This window comes from Bos javanicus, chromosome 23 (assembly GCF_032452875.1).
Source record: "Bos javanicus breed banteng chromosome 23, ARS-OSU_banteng_1.0, whole genome shotgun sequence".
Classification (NCBI taxonomy): Eukaryota; Metazoa; Chordata; class Mammalia; order Artiodactyla; family Bovidae; genus Bos; species Bos javanicus.
This window is the reverse complement of record NC_083890.1, coordinates 49,300,105-49,317,492: the sequence shown is the minus strand read 5'-3', so window position 1 is coordinate 49,317,492 and position 17,388 is coordinate 49,300,105. Positions and strand designations below refer to the sequence as shown.

The window sequence follows — 17,388 nt, the reverse complement described above, 5'->3', positions numbered from 1 at the left end:
GGCAGATTCTTTACCACTGAGTCACCTGCTGCTGCTGCTAAGTCTCTTCAGTCATGTCCGACTCTGTGCGACCCCATAGACGGCAGCCCACCAGGCTCCCCCGTCCCTGGGATTCTCCAGGCAAGAACACTGGAGTGGATTGCCATTGCCTTCTCCAATGCAGGAAAGTGAAAAGTGAAAGTGAAGCCGCTCAGTCGTATCAGACTGTTCATGACCCCATGGACTACAGCCCACCAGGCTCCTCCATCCATGGTATTTTCCAGGCAAGAGTACTGGAGCGGGGTGCCATTACAGCACAGCAGAAAAACTCAAGCGGCTCCATGTGGTGTTTTGAGATTCATCCCACCTGTAGGCCGAGTGACCTGCAGGTTGGACAGACTGCCCAAGTCCAAGGGCTTCAACGTTAGTGTCAGGACCTACATCAGTGATTTCCTGATCCCGGGCTGGGGCCTCAGGTGTAATCGTCTCTCCTCTGTCCCGCCCCTCCTGCAGCTCGATGGAGACCCCTCTCACTGGGCTCTCTGGACCTGCGTCATCAGAGGTGGCTGTAGCCCACGCTTTTGCAGCAGAGCTTCTTGACGGAAGTAATGGTGATCTCCTTGCACACGCGCTCGTTGGTGTGGAAGTCGTCGCTCAGGCACGTGCAGTTCTCCTCAATGATAACCCGGACCGACTTCGTCACGGTGCTGTGGGAACGCAGCCCGTGTAGGTGGGTCCCTGGTACGAGAGCAAGGCGGCCGTTCTCCCCGTAGGTGCCCCTGCATCCCTGCCGTCACACATCTCGGAGTCAACAGTCATCGTATGTTCCCATGGCCACCCTCCCAAGAGACAGCGAGCAACTTAAGGGCAGGGGCAAGGCGTCTTCATCTCTGCAGCTCCACAGTCGGCTTAGAAGATAGTAGGCGCTCAGTACATATTTTCTGAATCAATCAACTCGGGGAAGAACTTGACAGCTTCCAAGGGTAGCAGTTTATTGTTACCCTCTCTTCCTACTTTAAAAAAAAACAACTCACAAAATTCTCAACTGGGAAGCGCTGTGGCTCTCCCGCGAGTTTGAGCACAGGGTTCGCGTTGGCCTTGGGAGGATGGTCCCTCTGTCCCCACAGCCCTGGAGGAGATGGGCGGCAGCCTCTCTGGCGCGGAGGCGTCAGGGCTCTGCCCGGGTCATGGTACTGGGCAGGGCCTCCAGCATCTGTCGTCTGCTGACGGCACACGGCTACAGCCTCGTCTCAGCCTTCTCTCCACTGACAGGAGCCCCTTGTCCACAGATTAGGGACAGTATGTCCACCCTCCCTGCCAGCTAACCTGCTGCTGCCAAGTCGTATCCGACTCTTAGCACGTCAGGCTTCCCTGTCCTTCACTATCTCCTGGAGTTTGCTCAAATTCATGTCCATTGAGCCAGTGAAGCTATCTAACCATCTCATCCTCTTCTGCCCTCTTCTCCTCCTGCCCTCAGTCTTTCCCAGCATCAGGGTCTTTTCCAAGGAGTCGGCTCTTTGCATCAGATGGCCCAAGTGCCTCAGCAACAGTCCTTTCAGTGAATATGCAGGGTTGGTTGTCTTTAGCATTGACTGGTTTGATCTCCTTGCTGTCCAAGGGATTCTCTAGATACAGGGATGCAAAAGCATGGCGCCTGTGGGATCATAATTATATGAAAACCAAGTCTGATTGATGGCATTGTAGATCTGGTCAGTTATAAGACTGTCAATGAGGGGGTTGTATGGCTCAGTCTTCAATCAATACACATATAACAGGACAGAATCAAAGCCTTTCTGCAGAGTTTTTCTTTTTTTAATTTAATTTTTTTCTCATGAAGCATGTGAGATCTTAGTTCCCCAGTCAGGAATCAAAACCAAACTTCCTGCTTTGGAAGCACAGAGTCTTACCCACTGTACCACCAGGGAAGACCCTAGAGCTTTTTTTATAAGGGGCCTGTCCAGTGAGAGTCTTCAGACCCTTTGCAACTTTGGGCAGGTTCCCACTGCTTTTTTTAGTACTTTGTTCACATTTGTAAAAGATAGGTCATATTTTAGTATTTCAGATTTGAAGCTTATTAGACTTATCAAAATTTACCAGTTTATGGCAAAGGATCAAAATGAGTTTCCTGTGAATGTTTAATAATTCTTGACATTTGATAGGGAAAAGCTTATTATCAAAAAGTAGTCTTAAAGACCTAATTCCAGAATGCCAAAATGTTCTAATTGCATCACTGATAGAAGTACAGGTTAACTTATTTGTGGTAACTAGCTGTTTTCCAGAATCCTTAAAATAAAACATCCTGATAGTATAGAGAAGACAGAACTGATCTTCCAAAGACCATATTCAAGTCTAACAAAACTAAACTGAATGTATTTTCCCCCTGACCATGTCAAGATTTTGTCGTGCTTCAAGTTGGAAATTATGAACATTTGTTAACTTAGCATTAGAGATATGTAGAAAAAGCCCCCTAATAATAGAGATTGTTTACTTATTACGACAGAGAGCTTGAGGGCAACGCGTAAGCTAAGTTGACTTGGTTTGCACGTTGTCCAGAAGTTTCCAGAAACGGGTCCTGTGACCACACACAGCATCTTCACTCACAAAAAGGTCCGTGTGGGTGGTGTTGGAAATGATATTAAATATCATTTATTCTAATTCACTTATTTTATTTTGCAGAGGAAGAAACTGGGGACTGGGAAATGGAGTGGTCATGATTGCCATTGGCCCTCAACTTCAAGGGTGTGAGTCAACTGCTAGGTGGATTTTTTCAGTAGTAAACACCACAATACCATGTGGTCTGGTGTTGGTAGAGTCTGTGGGTGCTGCGCTGTGGATACCAGGGCCTTCTAGAATTTGCATGCAGAGTTTTGACAGCATGGGGGGTCGGCACCTCTAAGTTTGGCAGTGTTCAAAGGTCAACTGTATACATTTAAAAAACATGTAGCAGCTCCTTTCATTGTGCCCTTGAGCTGGAAAGGCTGCCGCAGCCCCTTGCCGCCAGTCATCCTGCACTGGTCAGCCTGAGAACGAGCCAGAGGGGACAGCAGGGTATGAGGGCATCAAGGGGCATGTTTTTGCCCGTCTCTGCAGTTGGAGGGAACAGCTGTTTTGCAGTCGTGGCCAATGAGAGGGGAAGTGGGCTGTGACCCGACCTGTTGGCAGGGAGTGCCCTACACTCCGGCACCCCAGCTGGTTCTCGATATTCTAGGGCCACCTGCGGCTGCTGGTGTTTCCATTAGCCCATATGAGGCCGGAAGTGGCCTGGAGTAGAGGGAGAAGCTTGTGTATGGGTTATGAACACCTCTGAGAGGTGTGTGGGTGTCACATTCTCCCCTCCTTTCAGTCTCAGGGGAGCCCATCATTATTTCAGAAATAAGGAAATGTGGAGAAGGTTCAGAATTTCAGAAATAAGGAAATGAGGAGAAGGTGCAGAATTGGGGTTTTTAAGGGGGCCCTGTGCAAGGAGACTGGGCATCTTGAGTGACTCCAAGTGGATGTTCAAACCGACTGAAGGCTTGAAGAGGTGGGGACCAAAACCGAGTGGGATTCACCAGACCCTGTGGGTGGACCCTGAGCAGAACATGGACACTGGAGCATCGCTGTACTGAGTCATAGACCACCAGGCACTGCTCAGACCTCAGGCGTAGCCCGCACCAATGATCAAATTATTTTGGAGGACTCAGAACATTCAGGGATCATCGACAAAGCTGGGCGAGGCAAGGCGATGAAGACGGAGGAAGATAAACTGAAGGCCAGTGTGGTTCTGTGTGCAGACTGGATCCTAAACTTAGCCCCCCGTTTGCTTTTGCAATTGGCAGAGCTGCTCACTGAAGTGCATCTATCAGGAGATCTGAGATACTGCAGAGAAGCAGCCTCTAATGGCTCTGGCACCAGGGACTGGTTTTGTGGAAGACAATTTTGCCACGGACTGGGGAGGGGGTGCGATGGCTTGGGGATGACCCAAGCACATTGCATGTATTATGCACTTTATTTCTATTATTATTGCATCAGCTGCACCTCAGATCATCAGGCATTAGATGGCGGAGGTTGGGGACCCCTGCTGCAGAGGGCTGTTCATACAGGCAACACGTGTGTCACAGGGGAGCTGAAAGGAAGGGCAAAAGAGTAACCGATAAATAAATCACCCCCAAGCAAAGAAACAAACTCCCCCGTCACCACTGCTTGAAATGGCCTCATTTTTAAAAACAACAAACACAGAAGTGAAAAAACAAAACAAACTCTTCCTGTGCCATTTTTCTCTCAGGAGCTCTAAGCAGCTGGAGGAGATGGAAAATAGATTGTGTTGGTAACAAAACAATTGCCCATGACATTTTCAGGAGGAATGGAATATTAGCTGAGAAATGATGGAGACGGTGTTGAGAAAACAGTGCTTAACGCCTTACGTTTATTTCATAAACTTATTTTTAATCCCAGCAGAATGCTCAGTTGATTTATTCATGTCTGACTCTTTGTGACTCCCATGGACTGTAGTCCATCAGGCTCCTCTGTCCACGGGGATTTCTTGGCAAGAATACTGGAGTGGGTTGTCATCCCCTCCTCCAGGAGATCTTCCTGACCCAAGGATCGAACCCGCACCTTCTGCATTGCAGGCAGATCCTTTACTGCTAAGCCACTGGGGAAGCCCTATACCAGCAGGCAGAGATTTAACAAAAATGGCTCTACCCTTCCTAAGCTCTGAAGTCACCCTGCTTAGGATTTACAGCTATTGGTGATCAGGACGATCACTGTTGTCACTGTGGGTATTTGGACGGGGGGCAGGTGGCACATGGATCCATGGTGCCTTTTCCCCAAGTCTACAGGGAGCTGTTCCACCACCAGATTCATAACTAAGGTCAGATCAAGGGCTCCCTCTGGGCACAAGCCTCCAGTCTCTGTAGGCAAAAACCCAATGTGTGTGTAATCCTTTAGAGGATCTTTAAAGCAACTGCTTTGATGCTGCAATGTTGGCATTATGACCATATATTGATGGAGGGAAAAGGACTGTAGAATTTCAGCTTTCTAGAAGTCAGTCATGGAACTGGTACCAAGGTCAAGATGCGAAATGTGTAGCTTTGACCTCTGCTTGTTAGACTAGCAGCAGTTCTGAAGCCTCCTCCCTTTCTCGGCTGTGTATACGTGATGGTGATGGCAAGCATTGCCATGTATCCTTCTGGATTTTGATGAATCCCCACAGAATGTTGCAGAGAAGTAAAGCAAATGACATCACGTTTCTATGGCCTTCGTAAAATATGTTGTATAAGCATGTGAGTAATGAATCAGTCTTTTCAAGATCTCAAAACTTGTCCTTTTACAAAGAAAATATGGCTTATCTAATTTTGAAAACAGGACTGAATTTCTAAAAAGAGACTTTAAGCTTCCAGATTGTCTCACTCCGTAAGTAATTTTAACAAAATAGAAAGTATGTGTCATTAAAGAATAAGAACAAGTAAAAATTGTTTCACGCAAAAGTTGCCGGAGAATTTATTAATTTTCAGAATGCTCTTATGATGATGATGTCACTGACCATTTCATTCATTTCATCGTTTGTCTGCCTTTGACTCTGAAATAAGAGCTGGCGTGTGGCTGGCCAGCGTGCGGGTGGGACCCTTCTCCCTGGTATGCTCTGAAGAGGTGGGCACGCCTGTCAAGCATGTTTCTTTACCTACAGCTGCATCCCTTCCTCCTCAGGCCAACAGAAAAATCTAACAGCATGAACTGTGAAACTGCAGCCTGGAAGCACCACAAAACTGCAGAATCTAAATGCATTTTATATGGGATCAAATGTTGTCTTTATTACAAAACACGATACATGTTTATTGTATAATCTAAGGACAGTATATGAAGAATGAAGAAAAATGATTCCCCCCTACAGAAACACATCCACAAAGAAAACACAATTAACAGTTTGGAGACTCTCAGATATATACTATATACTATGTAATAGCATATACCGTAAAATATAATATGCAGCATATAAAATATAACATATACTATACATTACCTATCATATAACATATAATATATTATACATTATCTATCTCTCTAAATCTTTTTTTCCAGTGGGATCATCCTGTTCAGTTCAGTTCAGTCGCTCAGTCATGTCTGACTCTTAGCGACCCATGGACTGCAGCACGCCAGGCTTCCCTGTCCATCACCAGCTCCTGGAGCCTGCTCAAATTCATGTCCATCGAGTTGGTAATGCCATCCAACCATCTCATCCTCTGTGGTCCCCTTCTCCCACCCTCAATCTTTCCCAGCATCAGGGTCTTTTCAAACGAGTCAGCTCTTCGCATCAAGTGGCCGAAGTATTGGAGTTTCAGCTTCAGCATCAATCCTTCCAATGAACATTCAAGACTGATCTCCTTTAGGATGGACTGGTTGGATCTTTTTGCTGTCCAAGGGACTCTCAAGAGTCTTATCCAAAAGTAACCTGCTTTTAAAACTTGGAAACAGCACGAATCAGTCTCTGTATCAATATATACAGAGCTACCACATCCTTTGACTCAGCTCCAAGCACAGCAGTTTGAGAGGAGGCCACGGCGGCAGGTGGACACCAGCTCCCGCAGGGCCTGGTAGCAAGTCTGGATTCTACTCTAAGAACAATGAGAAGCCACAGGAGGAATTCAATCAGAGGAGGCACAGGATCAGATCTACATTCCTAAAGCCGAGGGCCACCATGTGAAGACTGCGTGGACAGAAGACAAGAAGGAATCTGGGGAATGAACGGGGCTCCGGGTGTTTCCACAGCTCAGACCAGCTGTTCCTTGCTGACTTGAAATGCAAAAATGCCTATCTGAATTCAAGTTCTCTAAGGCTCTGAGCGTTGTTTGGTTTATTTTTTAGAGAATGCATTGTTTGTACATTTTGCTTGTGTTTTTTCCTTCTCTTCAGGTGTTTATTTTTTTCTCTTCTTTAGTATAGAGATTTATGCATATCGAGTTAAACTCTTTGTCATCCAGGGGATGTTTTCTCTTCTGCCACTTGTTTATTCAATTTGTTTATAATATGTTATGAAAATATTTTTTCATGCATTTACTTCTCTAATTTTTGAGATGGGCAATACACTGATGGAATTCAAAAATTAAAAACAAAGTGAAATTGTATAGTGAAAAATCTTTCTCCCAGTCCTGCCATCCCCTATTCAGAACCTATTCACAACTCCCCAGTTGTGACAGATACTATTATTAGTACCTTAAGTTTTTTTCCAGAGTTTATTTTTGTGTGTAGAAATGAATGGGCTTTCTGGGTGATACAGTGATAAAGAATCCACCTGACAATGAAGGAGATGCAGGTTTGATCCTGGGTCGGGAAGATCCCTGGAGGAGGAAATGGCAACCCACTCCAGTATTCTTGCCTAGATCCCAAGGACAGAGAAGAACTATAGTTCATTGGGTTGCAAAGAGTCAGACATGACCAAGTGACTTAGCACACATAGAACCAAACAAATATAGATAATAGAGATGTCTATTTTTCCTCTTTTTATACACAAATGGTAGTAAGTTATATACATTATTCTGTACCTTTTTTTTTTTTAATTAACAGTACATCTTGGAGTTCTTTCCATACCAGTACATAGAACCTTAAAGCTGCAGAGTGTCTTGGTGAGAAAAGATTTCCATCTTTTAGAATTATAAAAATAACTTCTCATATTTTGAGAGTTTTAACTTTTGTATTTGTATATTTAATGTCTGGAAATTATTTTTGCAGAGGATTGAATTTAACATTATTTCTTTCTCAAAAGGAGATCCAGTGGTACCAACAGGGCTGATTGAATAATCCATCCTTTTTCCACTGATTTGAAATGCCATCTTTACTCTATAATAAATTCTTATAAATGACCGTGTCTCTTTCCAAAATCTCTGCTCTGTTTCACTGCTGGATTTGTCCAGGCCAAAACAGCACAGCGCCACTCTAATTTCTCCAATGTCGCAATGTATTTTGTTAACTGGTAATTCAAATATTCTTTCTCCTTAATTCTTTTCCAAAAATTTCTCCTCATTTTATCTTTTATTTTATAGGTGAACTTTATAACTAATTGGTCCAGTTAAAAAAATCTAGTTAAATATTGATTGGAGTTGTATTACATTTATAGATACATTTGTGGAAAAATCTTTAACTGGTGATGTCCCATTTGGAGCATAAAATGTCTCTTTATTGATTAAGCTCTTCTATGTTTTTCCCTCATAGGTCTTTTCTACTTCTTAAGTTAATTTCTAGATGTTATATATATATTTATATGTATATATATTGCTACTACTAAGATGGCTGCCTCCCTTTCTCATAATATTACCCAAATGCTAATTTGTGGATTAGTATTTGTCTCTGATTTTTAAGAATTTATCTATTTTTGTTTTTCTGATTGCTTTTAACATAGAAAATTCCAAAGATACACAGAACCCAAGTGGCTCAATGTATAAAGAATCCACCTGCCATACAAGAGATGCAGGAGACGTGGGTTTGATCCCTGGGTCGGGAAGATCCCCTGGAGAAGGGCATGGCAGCCCACTCCAGTATTCTTGCCTGGAGAATCCCATGGACAGAGCATCCTGGTGGTCTACAGCCCATGGGGTCGCAAACAGTTAAACACGACTGAAGTGACTTAGCACACGTGCAATTTCAACACGTGGTGATTATTTGGTGTTTTTTAATCTATAGGTTCACCCCCACTTCTTCTTTTGTTTGTTGCTGTTGACAAATTCACCCCCTTTTCTATAGAGTTCCCGTATATTGATTTTTATGTTTGAATCCAATGGTGTCATTTACCATGTTCCTCTGCTGCCTGTATCCCTTCCAGTCCCGTCGTCAAGGTCTCGTGAGTCATTTTTGGTTGATAGTAGCTCATTGTCCTGTGTGTTTCTAGGGAGGGATCATGGGAACGCATACCAGAGTTCCCAAATGTACACAGCAACTTCTCTGCAGACTTTATGTTTGAAGGTCAGTTTGAATGATCGCAAGTTCTTGGTGACTGTGGTGGCGTTCTTCTGTTCTGAGGCTGGCAGACACCTGTTCCCTCCCTCTGGGTCCTTCTGCACAGTTGCTGATGCCACATGGATCTTGTGGCCCTATTTGTTCCCACTGGCTCCTGCTGGAGGTTCTTGGGGGTATCATATCATCTAGTTTTGTTGCAGACGTTATCACTGTCTTCTTCGTTATGTGATCCTTGTTTCTCTTTTTCTGTGGTGGTGGGGAGGTGGGATTCAGGGAGATTTAAAAAGCTCTATAATCACCTCTACTCAACAATTTGCCAAAACACGTGACTTTAAAAAGTTTTTTCCAGCTAGCCTTTATGATTCTTCTAGGTGGAAAGTCATACCATCTGTTTTTCATTCTGTATTCCCAAGAGTTTGTTCTTGTTCTCATATTGTTTCTCTGTTAATCTTGTTTCGTCTTCCCAACTTCTCAAGTCTCACTGTGGGTTCAATCTGGACTGTTTCAGAAGTTGTGTCCATCACTGCTTTAGTTCAACTTTGGAGGGAGCCAATTGTCTCCATGACTCAGATGTTTGAGTTTTAAAGATTATCATCTAGGTTGGCAAGTTTTGGAAGATGGCGTGTTCTCTGTTGGTAGTTATGGGGATGACTGTCTATTTCCCAAAGGGCTTCCTTCCCTTCCACATGCCCAGCAGTGGCAGGCAGCACCTTGAGCCTATGGTTGGCGTCTCCCTCAGATGTGGGGGCTGTGACAGCAGCTGGGAGCTGCTTTCCTTTGGAGCATACCAGCAAGGACCAGCAGGTGAGAGACGGCCTCCTGGATAAGATGGTAATTAGAGGAGCTCGTTTGAAAGTATTATTGGAGGCAATTACAATGGTCGCTGACCGTTAGTTATACTCCATTTTGACTCAATAGTTATTTCTCCAATATCACTCTTTTCTCTCTCTTTTTTGAGCAATTCGAAGGGAATATGTATGGGAGTAGTGGCATTAGAGATGCACACACACACACACAAATGGTAATTTATAAACATGGCCAATATACAAGGCAAATTACTTAAAAACCCAATTAGTTCAATAAGCAAAATCACAGCATCTTGCACGAACATAAGTGATTTCATACGACACAGCGCACTTCCCATAACACATTTTATGTGTTGTGTTGCAACACATCGACATAAATGCCATCAATTAGAGAACGCTTGAGATTCTTCTGTGGAACTTGAGTCTAGTCAACATTAAGTAAAAGTTATAAGTGTTATACCTTATGACTGACTTATTTAACAGCTCGCTAGTTGGTTTGCTTTGAATTTGATCAAATATGATTAATCACTAAATCCTCTTTATTCATGCTATGCATGCAAAGTTGAACTAGGAGGAAATATCTTTATGGCTTTTGTGACATCTTTGTGACTTAGTGACTTCTGTGGGGAGGACACTTTTAAGGACAGAGCTCATTTTAAATGAATCTGTTACAATGAATGACAATCAAGTTTATTCTCTGTTAAATTAGGAAAGACCTAGTTAGGGCTTTTGGCTGTAGAAATTCTCTCAGCTTTAACTTGGTGTTATAACCTCGAATTATGATCCACATTAGTTAGAGTATTTAGAGGCCATGGTGGAAATGGGATCTAAAAATAGCTTAGTAGGTGTTCTCAAAGCCAAGTGGGAGATTATTTCACAGGCAAAGGCAGAGGAGGGGACTGTACCCGTGCTGCTTCTAGATAAACTGATTTTCCAGTGACCCATGAGAAGGACACATTCTGACCATCAGCTCTTTCTCTGGAAAGGCTGCTGAAATGAGGACACTTTATTTGCCTTTTAACCAGACAGCATGCCAAGCGCCGTTAAAGATGGTTCTGCTCCTGAATCATTAAAGGGCAGTGGAGAAGCAGCCGTGAAATATGCCGTTTGCTGACATTCCGTAGCACTGCCCTTCAAGGCAGCTGCCAACGGCGAGCAGCTGCCTCTCACATTCCCCTGCCACTTCCTCGCTTTGCTGAAAGAGGTCAGCTCTGTTTCCTCATTACCGATCTTTCTACTGGCTGGACATCTGGATCCACAGTTCTCGTGTATCCTAATTCAATATTTTCTTGGCTTCATAAATGACATGGTGGACAGCTTGGGCAACCTATGGCAAGAAGCATCTTTAGTTTGGTCCCAGTGACTCAGCCCCAGCAAGTTAAGGCGAGAGATCCAGCCCACGTGACGCAAGAATCGCTGTACTTTTCCACTGAGCTGAGTCGGAGGAGTGCTCTGGAGGACACAGAGAGAAGGAAGGTGAGGGAACAGAGGGCAGCTATGTGTCCCTGCTTCCCCAAGCCTGAGCACCTTTGGCAAAAGTCAAGCACTTAAAGATGAAGAATAAACAGAGGGCCTTCCTTTCGGTTGCAGCAAAATCTGACGTTCTAGAGTTAGAAGATTTCATGTAGAGGGATTTCCTCTAGATTAGGGATTTCCTCTAATTCCCTCTAGAGGGATTACCAGGCAACTTGGTAAACATGAGTAAATAAATTTGAGATTGAAAATTCCCATCCTAAATGGAATGAATTTATTTGGGTTGAATGACAGGCATAGACCCTGGAAAAGACCCTGATGCTGGGAAAGACTGAGGGCAGGAGGAGAAAGGCGCAAGAAAGGATGAGATGGTTGGACGGCATCACCAACTCGATGGACATGAGTCTGAGCAAACTCCGGGAAATAGTGAAACACAGGGAAGCCTGGCGTGCTGCAGTCCATGGGATTGCAAAGAGCTGGACATGACTGAGCAACTGAACTACAACAAACAGAGATATAATATCCAACAAGGCATTAGATGCCCTCATAAAACCAACCCTGAGTTGGCCTGGGGTCTGCTTGGACCATGGTGACCCAAGGCCAGGTTCTAGGACACTCTGGGGCAGAGGCTTCTTCTGGGGTAGGTGTGAGGGGTTCTACACCACAGGAGAGTCTAGAAGGAGACTGAGAGATGCTGGGATGGACGTTCCCCGGACCACTGCTCCCCTCTGGATGGGGTTTGAAATCTCTACCACTAGAGACACATGCTCTTGACTTAGCTAACATCTCCTTAGGCTGTCATTATTGACATGTGAGTGAGTTAGATTTTCATCCTGGAAGATGTTTTTGTGGGGTTGGGGGTCGGGGATCAGGATTGGAGAGGGTTCAGATGAAGGACAGGGGCAAGGCTGGGGGGCACAGATGATGCAGAGGAGGGGATGGGCACCATGAGACAAGGAAAGGGTGCCCAATACGAGTGAGTTCAATGCTCTACGTAAACGCCTTTTTTATCAGTTTGCTTATGGGTAGCCTTGGTGAGAATCCAAAATCAGATTTGCTTGAACAATTGTGTAGGAAACTGTGATGACCTGTAACCCACGTGTGGGTCTACGAGAATGCGTGCATGCTCAGTTGTTCTGACTCTTTGTGACCTCATGGACTGTAGCCCTCCAGGCTCCTCTGTCCGTGGGATCTTCCAGATCTTCCAGGCAAGAATATTGGAGTGGGTTGCCATTCCCTTCTCCAGGGGATCTTCCTGACCCAGGGATCAAACCCGCATCTCCTGCATTGGCAGGCTGATTCTTTACCACTTGAGCCTGAGAGATGTTGGGGACAAAAGGAGATCACCACACATTTCAGACACTCCAGGATGATTCAACATCTTAATTCTCCCGGCTTGACGTCTCTGTCACCACTGACGCATCTCAGAAACACTGCTGTCTCAGTTTCTGAGTATGTTCTAAGGCCCTGGGGCCCCAAGGGTGGCCTGTGGGCCCACAGCACAGGCCTCACTGAGAAGACTGTTGGAGACGCTCAGGCCCCGTCCCAGACCTAGTGAGTGCATGTGAACAAGAGCCCCTGCTTTCCAGAGCGCCTCTCAGGGAGGGCTGCACAGACATGACTTGTCAGAGTAAGACTGGGTAACCTTTGTAGAGAGATCCAGAGGCAGTTGTAATTCTCACTACCAGAGTTGAACTCCTTCCTGACGTGGCCCTGAGCGGGCTCTGGCTAATGTGGTTCATTTAGGCTACATCTGGCCTCCCTGGTAGAGGGATTAAGAGCTTCAGAAGGGAAACAATATCACAATGTATCCGCTATGGAGACTCCTTAGTGCTTGGATAAAGATATTTCCCTCTAAATCCCGGAGCAAACCCAAATACTTGTTTCATTTGTGATGTTTTTGTTCATGAGCAGAAAAATGACTGAGTGCATTTGGCAGCTGGGAGGTCCTACCCAGCCCAGCAATGACTCACAGCCCCCTTTCCCAGCCAGAATAGCTGGGAACTGACCCTTCCATTGTCTCCCTTGATGATGCGGATGACTTTAGGTGAGTGCCTATCAGGGCCCCATGACAGTCTACTGTAGAACTTAATATGACGTGCAGAACCTTTTCATAAACATATCAGGATTTCCTTGTACCTAAAAAAAAATCACAACACACCTTGTGTCTTTAAGATCTTAGTAACTCAGTCCATTTCATCGTTTAACACTGAAGAAGAAAAAAAAAGGTTGATCAAGTAAGCATTGTGGTCAATATCATAAACAATATCTTGAAAGATTACATCTTGCCTTTCAAGAAGCTACTATTTTGGTTTGAGCTTTTTATTTTGTTTTGGGGGTATAGCCAACTAACAATGCTGTGATAGTTTCAGGAGAACAGTGAAGGGACTCAGCCATATATATACATGTATGCACTCTCCTCCAAAGCCCTCTCTCATCCAGGAGGCCACGCACCACTGAGCAGTTACCTGTGCTGCACAGCAGGCCCTTGTTGGTGACCTGTTTTAAACACTGCGGTGAGTACGTGTCCGTCTGAAATTCCCTAACTATCCCTTCCCCACTGGCAACCATCAGTTCGTTCTCTAAGTCTGAGACTCTTTCTGTCTTGTAAGTAAGTTCATGCGTATAATTTCCTTTTAGATTCCACATATAAGGGATGTCATATTTCTCTCTCTGACTCACTTCACTCAGTATGACGCTCTCTAGGTCCATCTGTGTCGCTGCAAATGGCATCATTTCATTCTTTTTAATGGCTGAGTAATAATATATGTGTGTGTGTGCACACACCACATCGTCTTTATCCATTCCTCTGTCAACAGACAGTTAGGTGGCTTCCACGTCTCAGCTCTTGTAAACATGCTGCAATGAGCATTGGCTTGCATGTATCCTTTCGGGTCATGTTTTTCTCCAGATACAGGCCCAGGAGTGGGATTGCTGGGTCATATGGTAGCCCGATTTTTAGTTTTTAAAGGAACCTCCATACTGTTCTCCATGGTGGCTGTACCAATTTACGTTCCCACTAACAGTGTAAGAGAGTTCCTTTCCCTCCACATGCTCTTCAGCATTTACTGTTTGTGAGTTTTCTGATGATAACCATTCTGGCTGGTGTGATGTCTCATTTAGTTCTGATCTGCATTTCTGTAATAATTAGCAACGTTGAAGGTCTTTTCATGAACCTACTGGCCATCTGTATGACTTTCAAGAAGCTATTATGGTTTAAATTGAGGAACCACCTGGGAGAAGAAAAGAACTTAGTGCATCTGAGTTTCGCCCCCAAGTAGCTGGACTCACAGTGTTTAAATTCAAAGCGGGTGAAGCTCTTAAGATGAAGACTTTCTCACCAAGAGGAGGAAGATACGAGTCATGGAACCGTCCACCTGAGCCGGGACACCCTGTGGTCAGAGCAGTCATCTTTCTGGGTTGTCCTGGACACACCAGGCTTGTGTCTGCTATGCTGGAGTAATAATTATGAGGCCCATCTCTTCTTTCTACCAACTTGGGATGGACTTTAAATTTTTTAATAGCCATAATGGATTTAGTCACATTTCCAAAGACTTTTAACAGAAATGCTTTAATAAAGAAAACAGATTTGTAGTGAGAAAATGACTCATGTCCAAGCTGGGATGATGCTGAGTGCTAGGATGCTTCAGATTATATGACCAGAATGTATACAGATATTTTGAGTATTGTCTGTGTTTCAAATATAAATTAAAATTTACTAAATTTTAGACTTATAAAATTGCGAGTTTTGTAGCTTTTGAAAGTCTCAGTGGTCATTTCTACACGGTTTATAAGATGGTCACTCTTTGACCCACATGGTCCTTCATGAACTGGTCCTGCCTACCAGTCCAGTCTACTTTCCAGGAACTCCTTCTCAGAAGAGGGCGTGCTTTATTCTCTGAGGCTTTGTGTGGGGCTCTTCTCTCCTCTGAAGGGAGTTCATTTCCCTAACAATCTGCTCAGCCGATGGTCCTTTCTTCCAGTCTCTTCTCACGCTAACCCTCGTGACGCCTCCCTTGGAAACCTCCATTCTTTGGTGCGGCCCCAGCACTTTGATGCATTTGTGGGGTACGTGGGCAGTGTGCCCTCAAGCCCAGAGTGCCAGGCTGTACAAGCACGAGCCAGGGGGAGGGGGACGGAGGGAGGAAGATGGAAAGAAGGGAGGGGGAAGCAAAGAAGGTGGCGGGGGGGAGAAGGAAGGAAGGGAAGAAGGAAGGGGTAACGCAGGTGTAGAGTCAACAGGTGATCAAGGGAAAAGCTGGATCGGGGGCACATTTACATGCAGCTGAGATTTCTCTCTAGTTCTGAGTGCATGTTTATCCCCCCTGTCTTTTCCTCAGTGTTACTTGCTATAAACCTTCAAGGAAAGCCTGCGACGTCTTGTGCACTTTTTCAGGGACGTTGTCCGGTGGGGAGGACCCACGTGCTTTCTTCCTCTGCAGCACTGCCGGGAGAGGACTCTGGTCAGAAGGAATAGGTGGAGACAGTTTTAAGGAAGGAGCAGAAAACCCAGTTCCTGAAACTGGTGCATAAAATAAAAGGGGCTAGTCGAGGGCTCAGAAGGGTTTCAGGGGTTCTACATGCTCGTGTGTACTGTCATAAGGTTGAATCTCAAAGTAATTGCTACATTTATTATAACACTGCTTATGTAAGGACAAAAATGAGTCCGAGGGGGTTCTTATTCCACGAGGATCTCATTAAAATGTGGATGCTCGTAAGCAGAAGGTCTTAAGATGTCAGTGCATTTGGCTAACTGTACGTTTCCTCACTTCCTGAGGCAGTGTTTCTAACGTGTGGTCCAGGGACCGCTTGTACCAGAGCCACCCGGGCTGCTTGCTAAAATGCAGAGGCTTGGGTATTTCTCCAGACTCACTGAACCAGAGTGAGGGGGCAGCTTTGGACTTTCCGGGGGCAGCTGTGGACTCCAGATTTTTCCACCAGTCCACCAGGGGATCCCTATACTCATGGGAGGGTGAGAACACAACCCTGGTGGGGGTCGTGGCCTGTCCTCACTGTTTCTGACCTTGGACAGAATTGAGTTTCCTAGGAGAGTAAACACTTTGATGTGATGGCTGGAGTAAAGCTAAAAATAGCCCATGTGGCTGCCTGAGCCTCCCTGGGAAGCCTGGGTGGGTAGGGGGCAACCTCACCGCCAGCCATGGATCTTCTTTCGGGCCCAGACTTCTCCTCTGTGTTACTAACAGGTCCTCTCCCATGTTTCTGAGCATCAGAGGTTGAAAGCTATCTGCCTGGCGGTGGTGGTGGTGTTCAGTCAATAAGTTGTGTCCGACTCTGTGACCCCATGGACTGACGCACGCCAGGCTCCCCTTTCCTCCACTATCTCCTGGAGTCTGCTTAAATTCATGCCCACTGAGTCAGTGATGGACATCTTTTCCTCTGCCACGCCCTTCTCCTTTGCCTTCAATCTTTCCCAGAGTGGTATCTTCTCTTTAAATGTCCTGCATCTAGTTTTCCAGCTAGCTTATTCTGGCTGGGTTTTGAACTTCCATAACAAGCTCTGTCCAGCTTCTGAATATCTGCAGAGGGTTAACCGTGTGGAGCTTTGCCCTCGGTGGCCAGGAGATGAGATTCAGGTCAGGACAAGGGTCTCCTCCAGAAAAAGAAATGTTGGCAGTGGAGACTCTTACAGGGCAATTGTAGCCCCTGTGTTTTAAGAATCCTTCTGCTTCCAGCTGGTCCTCAATGTTGCATGCATGTTAAATTGTGGAGTTTTTGAAACTATTCTTATTTTAAAATAATCTTTCTGTGATTTTTAATGGTTTCCCACAAACTTCTAAACCCATCATTAGTCTCAATTTTCAAAAATCCATATAAGAGATTGGATTGCTAGTTTTGAGGAGCAGATGTGTCTTACCATGGGGTCTCTGTGCTACTCAAGAACAAATTATTCAAAATGATGATTTCTGTATTATTTAAGCTGTCTGGATAATGTTGCTTTTAAACCAGTACTTCTCAATTTGCCTAATGTCTTGAGTTGTTCAACTTTTAAAAACATTTATTTTTTTCCACTTTTTAGAGTCTATTCCAGTAGAAGTCATTACAGAATATTGAGTAGAGTTCCCTGTGCTATGCAGTGGGTCCTGTTATCTATTTTATATTTTGTAGTGTGTATATGTGGAGAAGGCGATGGCACCCCACTCCAGTACCCTTGCCTGGAAAATCCCATGGATGGAGGAGCCTG

At 44.9% G+C, this 17,388-nt stretch overlaps 1 pseudogene; it reads right to left on the bottom strand.

Annotated features, from left to right (window-relative positions):
• Window positions 1-308: 308 nt before the first annotated feature.
• On the bottom strand, window positions 309-772 carry LOC133236019 (small ribosomal subunit protein eS17-like; annotated as a pseudogene).
• Window positions 773-17,388: the final 16,616 nt, after the last annotated feature.